The sequence below is a fragment of the Tenrec ecaudatus genome, chromosome 1, assembly GCF_050624435.1.
Source record: "Tenrec ecaudatus isolate mTenEca1 chromosome 1, mTenEca1.hap1, whole genome shotgun sequence".
Lineage (NCBI taxonomy): Eukaryota > Metazoa > Chordata > Mammalia > Afrosoricida > Tenrecidae > Tenrec > Tenrec ecaudatus.
This window is the reverse complement of record NC_134530.1, coordinates 20,486,494-20,497,350: the sequence shown is the minus strand read 5'-3', so window position 1 is coordinate 20,497,350 and position 10,857 is coordinate 20,486,494. Positions and strand designations below refer to the sequence as shown.

General features: G+C 39.1%; 1 pseudogene; it reads right to left on the bottom strand.

Moving 5' to 3' along the window:
- Positions 1-8,571: 8,571 nt before the first annotated feature.
- Positions 8,572-9,491, bottom strand: LOC142452558 (olfactory receptor 7A10-like; annotated as a pseudogene).
- Positions 9,492-10,857: the final 1,366 nt, after the last annotated feature.

The following is a 10,857-nucleotide window of genomic DNA, read 5'->3' as shown; positions in this document are numbered from 1 at the left end:
TCAATGACACCTGTGATATGCTAAGTGTTATCTGAATGGGAATCTGTTCATTTGGTAGCTTTCTGTTCTGTGAATGGAAAGTACAAAGTAAAATAGGGATACCAGGAGTGTGAGGGGGTGATGGAGGGGAATCAGGTGGAACAGATCACAATTTGTCTACATGTATCCTCTTCTTGAGGGAAGGGAGGAACGACATAAAAGAGGTTGAATAGAGATACAGTTGGGGCAAGGCATGGGGAATATAACCCGTGAATATATTGATATAGTATTTGTTTTAAAATAAATTGTGAAGGGTTCAGGAGAGAAGGAGGGTGGGAGAATGAGAAAATGAGGAGCTGATAGCAAGGGCTCAAGTCGAAAGACAATGTGTTGAAAATGTTAATGGCAACATATATACAAATGTGCTTGATACAATGATGGATGTATGGATTGCGATAAGAGCTGTAAGAACCGACAATAAAACAGTTAAAAATAAAGAGGAAAGAAAGTACAAAGAGGTTTGCATGTGTATTACAGAAGGATCCACTCTAGTTGAAGACTTGAGGAGAGAAGAAGGGAAATCTTTCTAAGGAGGAGCCCCTTAAGGCAATCGATGGAGGACGGGGAGTGGAAGAAGTGTTGCAGGGAAGAGGCTCCTCTGGCCTGATTGTCATCTGCTTTAGGGAGTTTTTGTACTTTTTACAGTTGAACTACACAACACACTGTTCTTGTTTGGCCTATTCACATCAATGAATGTCATACCCTCCTGATAAGTCCACAGGATGATAAATAGTGGATGGGACCCACCACAGAGCCTGAATAAAAGGTCTAATATTACAGGATACTCAGTATTTGTACAGAAATATCCAGTGCATCAAATCCTGTGTTTCTTTCTATTCCATGATTTGTTTTTTAAATTTTTTATGATTTTATAGATTCGTGATTATTAGGGCGCTTCAAAAAGTCTGTGGAACATTTGAATTAATAGTTAATCAAACTTTGACCCAAATTTTCCAACACTCACCTATAGCTTTCACATATTGCTGGTGGGGAAAGGGTGCAAGTATTGTGAAGAACAGATCCTTGGTTCTTCCAAATGCTACTCCTAGGTGCAGCAAGTGACCAGCAATTTGACTGGTAGGTACTATAGGTATTTACACAAACAGTGTTATATGAATGCTTACAAAAACAGTATTCGCAAGTACTAACTGGTAGAAACAAACCAAATGTTCATCAACAGATAAACACAAAGTGGCCTTGACATACACTAGATGCCTGTTCAGTCATTGAAAAACCATGAAGCAGCATTACATCATACAGAATGGGTGATTCTTGATAATTTATGCCTAGTGGGTAAGAAATCACAATCCAACTCACTGCTGCGGAGTCAGTTCTTACTCAATGACCCTGGAGGGTAGACCAAAATTCCACAAAGTTTCCGCAGCCTGTAATCTTGATTAAAAAAATGTCAAATATTTCTCTCATAGAGTACCTGGCAACTTGAGACCTCAAACCCACTGAAATTTAGGTTGGTGATGTGTTAATCAGGTTTTGTGTCAACGTGGTTGCGTCAGGATTCTTAGTAGTATAGCAATTGGTGCTTGCCCCTGATGTGACTTAACATCTACAACTCCATGATGGTATTTCCTGTGAATGGCAAAGCAGATGTAAGAGGAAAAAGGGAGGAGACAGCCTCATCACGCAGGTCATAGCTCTGCTGTAATTGAAGGAAAGTTTCCTCAGGGGTGTGGCTTACTCTTATGTAAGCACACTTTGTAGGTAGACTTGCCACTTCCTCCTTTTTGGATCTGGATCCTACATCTGTCTCATGACTCTGGTGTTTTGGCCTTGAGCCAATGGCCTGCCATTTTGCCTCACAATCTGGGAGCTATTATTGGCCTACTATAATTAATGCAAACCTTGGATTTTTTACTCAGCAGGCAGAAGCCTGACCTGTTGAACTTTAATTTTTCTGCCCCTATGTATACCAGCCTGTGGTCATTCTGCTGGTGGTCTTCTTGCTTCCTGGTTTGCCAACAATGGCAGTTACTGCGTCATGTTAAGAGTCCAGTTTAACATCTGACCCATGGATTTGAGCCAGATTGTGCTTATTCATTTCTCCATCTATCTATATAGATATAGAGATACAGAGCTGTAGATAGGAAATATAACATATATAAAGGGAATTTCTTGGGAAAGTGTGATATAGATACATAGATAGGTGTATAAATAGATAGCTATAGATATCAAGATATCACGGGTCTTGTTTCCAATGAGGATGCATTCTAGCACCCAGATGAGTGCTTCACCTCGGTGTCAGCAGGGTCCTCTTCTCTGTATATAAAATCAGGGAACCATGCCTAACACACTGCTTTATGATGACCTTTTAATTTCTTCATGCATGACATTGCTGATGTTATCCTACAGCTTACCAGATCTCTGTCTTTAGTGTTCACTATGTCAAAACTGTTCTTGAGATGTTCTCTAAATCATGTGGTATATACAAGTTCGAGACTGCATTTTGAATTTTGTGGGCTTGTTTAAATTTTCTTCAGCTTCCTTATGAACTTACATATGAGCAATTGGTGATCTATTCCACGGTCAGCCCAGGACTTCATTTAGGATGACAGCATTGACCTTCTCCATCATCTGGCCTGGAGGATAGTGTCGATTTGATTCCTGTGTATTACATTTGACTAGGTTGATGTGTACCACTGCTGTGTATCTTGTTAATATACAGACATTTTCAATGAATAAATAATCAGTCTATCAAAACCCTTGCATGCTTTCTAACTTCACCTCTATCACAAAAACCATATAAAATAACTTTTTTACCTTCCTCTTTGTTTTCAACTTTCGCATTCCACACACCCAAAATTATCATGCATCTTGATTTCATGATTAATCAATTTCAGATTAAATAAATTAGTAGAGCTCTTCGTTTTCTCCATCACCAGTTACAGTGGTTGGTATGTAAATTGGATATTATTTGTATTCATTGGAGTTCCTTCCAGGCATATAGATATTAGGAAAGATGCAACACTGTACTTCAAGATAGTGGAAATGTTCTTCTATACATTTATTCATACAGTCGATGTAACATCATCCCTCTTGAATCTGTCTGTGGTCTCCTAGCCAACCACCAAAATATGACAAAATGCCAGGAATATGGTGGAAGAGACTGAGAGTGGTCTGATGTAATTGAAAGACAATTTCTTCATGTTATAACTTAATTTCTATATAAGTGGACCTGATGGTGAACCTTGATCCTTCTTTCTGGGCCAGCATCACACATCTGGTTCATCATCCTCTGGTTTTTGAACCAGTGTCAATAGTTTGCCATATTGTCTGCTGATCCTGGGTGCCATCAGTGGCCCGCTCTCTGACATGTCATCTGACTTACTGACTGTGAGCTCACTCACCTCTTCAACCACAACCTGATATGCTCACTTTACATTCATCTCATGTACTTTGGACATGTTAGCAGGAAAGACCAGTTCCTGGAAAAAGACATCATACTTGGTAAAGTAGAGGGACAATGACAAAAGGATTGGCAGAGTTGTTGCAAAAATGGGCTGATTGCAGTGGATAAGTTACATCACAATGTGTGTGAATCATAGTATTTAGACAGGTCCATAATCTTCACCTAATTCACAATTAGAAGTCCGTAAGTTAGAGTAAAACAGAAATGCTTCTTTGCATAATAACTTCTGATAAGGAGTCTTCTTGCAGGGTATCAGAGGGCAGATAAGATGATCGTCATGAGAAAAAAACAATTGAGGAATAGATACAGACAGTGCAAAGTCCCCAAGACAGGAGTATCCCTCATACCATCTGACAGCAACAAAGGTGAAAGTTTTAAGTAAAGCGCCAAAAGGAAGCTGGATTGAAGTGGTTTAAAGTGAACACAGGAGACCATAGTATTGTGAAGTTGCAGGAGGCTCGATGGTATGGGATCTTATACTTGGTTTACTACTTTTGTATATAATATTATATCACACGACACCACAAAACATCACAACAATCATATGGTTTTATACTGAGCCTCAAATTGGTGTAAATGGGTAATGTGAAAATCTGAATAGAGATGATAATGATATGCATCTAAGTGTGAGGTTTGTGGGACAAATCTTTACTATATTTGTAATTTTTCTATAACAATAACAAGAAGAATAATTATTCAAACACCAAAGTTCAGTAAAATAACATTTTAACTTAGTTCATGGGAAACAACAAGCTGTGAGCTTCATCCAGAGCTCACTACCTGCCTTCGATAAGGAAACCCACAGCTTTAACCATCATATCCTTCATCTCCTAAACCCAAATTCTGATGCCCATTTTAAAGGAGAGTTAAAACCTTAAATAATTAAATTAAAATATCAAGTTGTCTGACGTAATCCATGAGTTATTGAATGCATTAAAATTCAAAACCTCACACATTCATCACCTACTTCTACTCTGCTTTTTCCACTCTTCATCTCTCTAGGGTTTTCACAAGAGCAATAGTGTGTTCTTCACTTTCATCAGGGCAATGTCTCCACAGGGCAAGTCTGAGGGTAGACATCCACTGATATAAACTCTGCATTGACTCTCTACTAATTTCAGAATTGCCCGTCCTGCAGAAAAACTATGAGAATCTCTGTTATCCAACTGCTGCCAACCTTGCCACCTTCAGGCTTCACCCTCAGGCTTCACCCTCCTTGCTTTCACTTTTCATCAATTATAAGGATAAGGTAACAGTATTCACAATACCCAAGGCAAACAAACAAACATTACTGAGAATGAGGGGAATTGGAGCAGAGACCCAAAACCCATCCGTAGACAATGGGACATCCCCTCACAGAAGGGCTGCAAGGAATGGATGTGTCAACCAGGGTGCAGTATAGCACCAATGAAACACACAATGTTCCTATGACTCCATGAAGCTTCCTCTCCCTCCTTATCATTACCCCAATCCTGCCTTTCACTGAGGACTAGTCTGGAGTATGCACACAGGTACATATAAGACCTCAGGACACACAGAAGCCAGATCAGATGAATTCCTTGAAAACAGAGATGGGAGTAAGGATACCAAGAGAGTACAGAGAAGGTGGGGATATGAGGAGGGATGACACTGCAAAGGGAGGGAGACAGGGATGGTGTAAGATATAAACATACTAATTTATAATTTATCAAGGCATCACAAGAATCTGAGGGGTGAGAAAAGGTAAAAAGAGGAGCTGATATCAAGGGCTCAAGTTACTGAGATAATGAGAATAGAGATACCAAGAGATTAAGGGGAAAGTGGGGAGAGAAAGGGGGAACCCCTTCACAATGATCTACATTTAACCTCTCCCTTGGGAGATGGATAGCTGAAAGGTGAGTGAAGGGAGACATTGGTCAGTGTAATACAGGGGGCAGGAGCACTTACCAAGTATCAAGTGTTCATGAAAGAGGAGTTGGAGGAAGGAGAAGGTGATATCAAAGGCTCAAGTAGAAAGAAAATGTTTCAAAAATGATGATGGCCACATATGTACAGATGAGCTTGACAAAATCGATGGATGGATGGGTGGATTCTGATAAGATCTGTAAGCACCCCTAATAAAATGATTTGAATATTTCAAAATGTCTTTTAAAAAGTAAGTTATTATGCAGAAATTAAGATTATGGAGAAAATGTTCCTGCCACCATCTTCTCTTCAGTTGAGATGGGTGGTGACATGAACACGTGATACTTTGTGAATAACATCATAGGCCAGCATTTAGAACAAGTGGGGAATGCATTCCTGGTGAGTCAGCATTTTCCAAGGATGGTTAACTGAAAATCCAGTATAAGTGAAAAAGTCCAATTGATTTTAATGGAATAGTATTTTAAAAAGTATTGATGAACCAACCATTTGTCAAGTTTGGCTGTCATATAAAGAGAGCATGTTCAGTTACAAGAAACAACAGTAAATTCCATTTCTCCTTTACATGAAAATACATTCTGAAGTAGTAGTGAAGTATGGGTGCTTGTTGAGTGGTCTGGGAGTCTTCGAGTGTACCGTGAAGACTTATAGATTTGACACAAATATGTATTTAAGTGTATTTACCATTGTTATACATATATCTATAAATATGGAATATACTTTTAAAAATTCCAACCACCCAGTCCTCCTCTAATCTCTCACTATTGACCTCTCTCATCTATAGTCTCTGTGGAACACGTCAACAAGTAACACTGGAACATTGTTTTCATTGCTGGATTTCCCATACTTTCACTTCGTTACTCATCACTGTTGGTGTATTGTGAGGTGGACACTATGGCAGTGGGTTTTGAATTGAGGCTACAATTTCCACTGGAGGAATAGTATGGATGACACTCAGCATTCCTATGTGACCAACTCACTACCCAGTTATCAAGTGAGTCGGACTCATTGGATTGAACTCCATGATGGGGTTTACAAAGCTGTAACTTTTTATTTATAAATCATTTCATTGGGAGCCCATACAAATCTTATCACAATCCATACATCCATCCCTGTGTCAAGCACACTTGTACATTTGTTGCATCATCATTCTCAAAACATTTTCTTTCTACTTGAGCCTTTGGTATCAGCTGCTCCTTTTTACCTTCTCTCCCCCACCCTCCCTGCATAGTAGAAAAGAAGCATTTATAGATGTCTAAACACAGGCATGTATATATGTAAATATATTTATACATGACCATCAGGAAATAGATCAATGTGCATATATTTATAAGTTTAGTATTAAGTTAGCAGATGGACATTAGGCCTCTACTCAAGTACTCTTCTCAATGCAAGAACACTTTGTTCTATTCACTTGGCATTCAAGATGCACACCTTCCTGACATGTTCGCTAAAGGCAAAGCAGGTGCATAAGCAAATGTAGTGAAGAAACCTGGTGGTGCCCAGCTATAAAAAAAATATATAACATCTGGAATCTTAAAGGCATGAAGACAAACAAGCGACCATCTAGCTGAAAAGCAACAAAGTCCACATGGAAGAAGCACACCAGCCTGTGTGATCATGAAGTGTCCATAGGATCAGGCATCACGCATCAAAGAATGAAAAATCATATGATTGTGAATGAGGGGGATTGTGTAGTGGAGACCCATATGTCATCTTTAGGCAACAGGACATCACCTTACATAAAGGTCATGGGGAGGAGACGAGTTAGTTGGGGTTTAGTATTACACTGATGAAACATACAACTTTCCTCTAGTTTTTTAATGCTTCCTCCCGCCACTATCATGTTTCACAATTTTTCCTTACACTGGTAGACATAAGAGCTGGAAACGCGGGAAATCCGGGACAGATGAACCCTTCACAACCAATAATGAGAGCAGAGATATCAGGAGGGTAAGGGAAAGGTGGGGGGAAAAGAGGGAACCAATCACAATGTTCTACATATAATCCCCTCCCTGGGGGATGGACAACAGAAAAGTGGATGATCAGAGACATCAGACAGTATAAGACATGGGGGGAAAAACAAGGTTGTAATCTTAATGGGAGCATATTGTCTCCCTCTGAGCAGTGTCATCTTTCTCCATCTGAGCAGGGAATAGGTTGAAAACTCCATCCTTTCAAGCAGCCCGAAAGTTAACAGAGCTGCTTCCTGTGTGCAGAGAAAATAAATATAGGGCATTGACTTTTCCAGGACCATGAAAACCAAGAATTTCACAGGTAATTATTTGAGATGCTGATCAGATTGCAGGGAGAGACTCAAGGGCAAGAGTGAGGCGGATGTTTTGTTGAACATAATTGTGTGGTCAAGCATAATTGGAGAAAACTGGGTCTTTTTGAATCAATAAAGATAAATTTCCAGTAGTATCATTGAAGCCAAAAAGGGATACACATACCTTTGCTAAACAAATTGAGGTCTAGAGAGGTCTTGAAACCAATGGTCTTGAACTAACAATCACAACAAAAATTCCTACTATCTGGATGGCAGAAGATTAGTCATGTACAGGAAGTCAATAACTTCAGTCTTATTGATTCTACCTCATTTTGATGATAGTAGAGGTATGAACATGCTTAGCTGGTCTGATTTCTAGTGTGATTCAGGAAGACGTTTCCGATATTTGAACATAGCACCAGTGCTTTAAATAATTTAATAAGAACAAGTTAACAAACTTCATGATAACATATTCAACAGGACTTCAGTGTAAAGAAAATAACGCAGAAGTGTTGAAGGTTTCATGCCAGATGTAATCACAAGTAAAACAATTTCTTAAATAGAAATCATAGAATTTCTATGTCTGTTTTTGATGGTTCAGGATGATAACGAGCACTGGCCCTTTGGGATAACAGTATGCTATTCCTCTATGGCGAGTGATGAAATCTATTTCTAATGAAAGCTGAAGACACCCTGAAAGAATTGCCCTTAGAATGGAAGATTTCATTAAAATAAGTACATTTAAAAAATATACTAGTAGTAATGTCATATTATGTCTTCAATTCTTTATTTCTTAAATATTAAGGACATGGAATTATGAACATCAGTATATTTAGAACTGAAGAAACTATAATACAGATTTTTATTATTTTGAATTTTTATTTTCAAACATGGTTCTCTACTCTTAAAGATGAATTTCTGCTACATAGGATGTTCCTCAGCTGAACAGTTTTCGTAGGGCTTGCTTTATGTCTTTATTTCTCAGACTATAGATAAAAGGATTCAGCATGGGTGTGGCTACAGTGTACATCACTGAGGCTATTGCAGTGGCCCTGGAGTTTTCAATAGCAGCAGAACTAAGATAAACCCCTAAAGCTGTACCATAGAACAAGGAGACCACAGAGAGGTGAGACCCACACGTGGAAAAGGCTTTATATTTGCCCCCAGCTGATGCAATTTTCAAAATGGAGGACACAATCTTCATGTAAGAGAAAAGGATTCCAGAGAGTGGAACAACAGCCAGAAGTCCACTTGCTAAATACATGACTAAGACATTGAGGAATGTGTCAGAACAAGCAAGTTGGATTACTTGATTAAGTTCACAGAAAAAATGAGAGATTTCCAATTCTGTACTAAAAGACAGTTGTAAAACCAATAAACCATTTAATAGAGAATCCAGGAGTGACAATACCCAGGAGGTCAGAAGTAGGAGGCCACAGAATCTTGAATTCATGATGACAGGGTAATGCAGTGGGTGACAGATGGCCACAAATCGGTCATAGGCCATCACTGTCAATAGGAAGTTATCTAAAGCCAAGAAAAGCATGATAAAATACATCTGTGTGATGCAGTCTTCATATGTAATTACTTTGTTCTGCATCTGGATGTTCATCAGCATCTTTGGGACAGTGGTGGAGGTGAAACAGATGTCAACAAAGACAGGTTGGCGAGGAAGAAGTACATGGGTGTGTGGAGGTGGGAGTCTGTGGTGATGGCCAGGATGATGAGCAGGTTCCCAGTGAAGGTGACCAGGTACATGGAGAGGAACAGTCCAAAGAGGAGGGGCTGCAGCTCTGCCTCTTCAGAAAGCCCCAGAAGGATGAATTCTGGAACGTGAGTGTGGTTTCCTGGTTCCATGGAGCTGATGAAATTCCTAGGAAATAGAAAAGAGTATTGCAAACTCTGCCATGAGCTGTTAACAACTGTTTAAGGCGTAAACTATCATTTCTATTTTAAAGTCTTAAACCCTATTCATATCTATATATTCATGTTCTTGAATCTCATGTGCTCAATACTGTCTTTACAGCTGAAAATGTAAGAGTTTTTTGAGAGACTGTGTGAACAAATAGTTGAATGAGGTTAACAGACATGTTGATGCAGTGAAGCAAGGAAGGCTGTTGAGAGAAGGAGGTTGCAGGAATGAGAGCCAGCACCAGGGAGACAGATGAGAGAAAGAAGACATTGTCATGTAGCCAGAATCAGTCTCTAGAACCAGAGACTCTAAATTATCAGAACTTTATCTATTAAACTTGCTTTTATCTGTTATACCTATTGATCCCCGTACAGATTCTACCAAAAGAGAGGGTCGTCACGCATCACCAATCTCCAGGCACCTGAGATGATGCTGTATCTCATCCAGAGCAGACTTCACCAGTGCTGTTTCTCCCATGTGCCACTGCTAAAGTTAGAGGTTGTGCCCCAGGAAGAACATGGAAATGGACCCACTAGTGAGGCTTCTGGAAGGTACAGTTATGTTTTCTCATCATATAGATGAATCCAGTAGATCTTGGTCAGTTTGGAGGAAGTATTTACAGTCCTTTGGCTCTAGTGGGTGAAATCCCTTGTGCCTCATTACGAAGTATTCTTTTGTCTTACATTCCCTCAGAGTTTTATTTCTCTGGAACTAAGAGAACAATATTCAAACTTGTTCCAGTTTGTCCTTTGGGAGGCAACGTGGAGCTCCGTGTACAGCTTTCTCCCATTGTACTTCTTCTTCCCAAAACGTGGTCATCTCTATTGTGCTGTGTCTCCAGAATGCAGGGTAATGGCTAATTATTCCCCTTAGATGCATTTCCTTCTCTAAAGATCTAAAGAACACAGCTGGACATCAGTTACCAAGATTCCAGGGTTTTATGAAGCACTTCCTATCACATAGAGCCCCATTAGCCCCACTACTGTATTTTTACCATGTATTTTATTGACAGTAGACTGAGTAAATGGAATGACATCTCTATAGGAAGGGATGCAAGAAGGGAAGTAAGATGATAGGATCTTCTCAGTGAGTGTCTACATATCTACAGGTCATGATAAATAAAAATCCTAATGTCACAATGTCCATAAGATGGTTCATATATAATATTAGCATTTTATTTCATAATATTGTGCAATATAATGATACATAATACATTATAACATTACAAATACTATATCAATATATTAAAAGTGTTATATTGTTATTTATGAGACTGATTTATTAATTAAAATCAATGACACCTGTGATAAG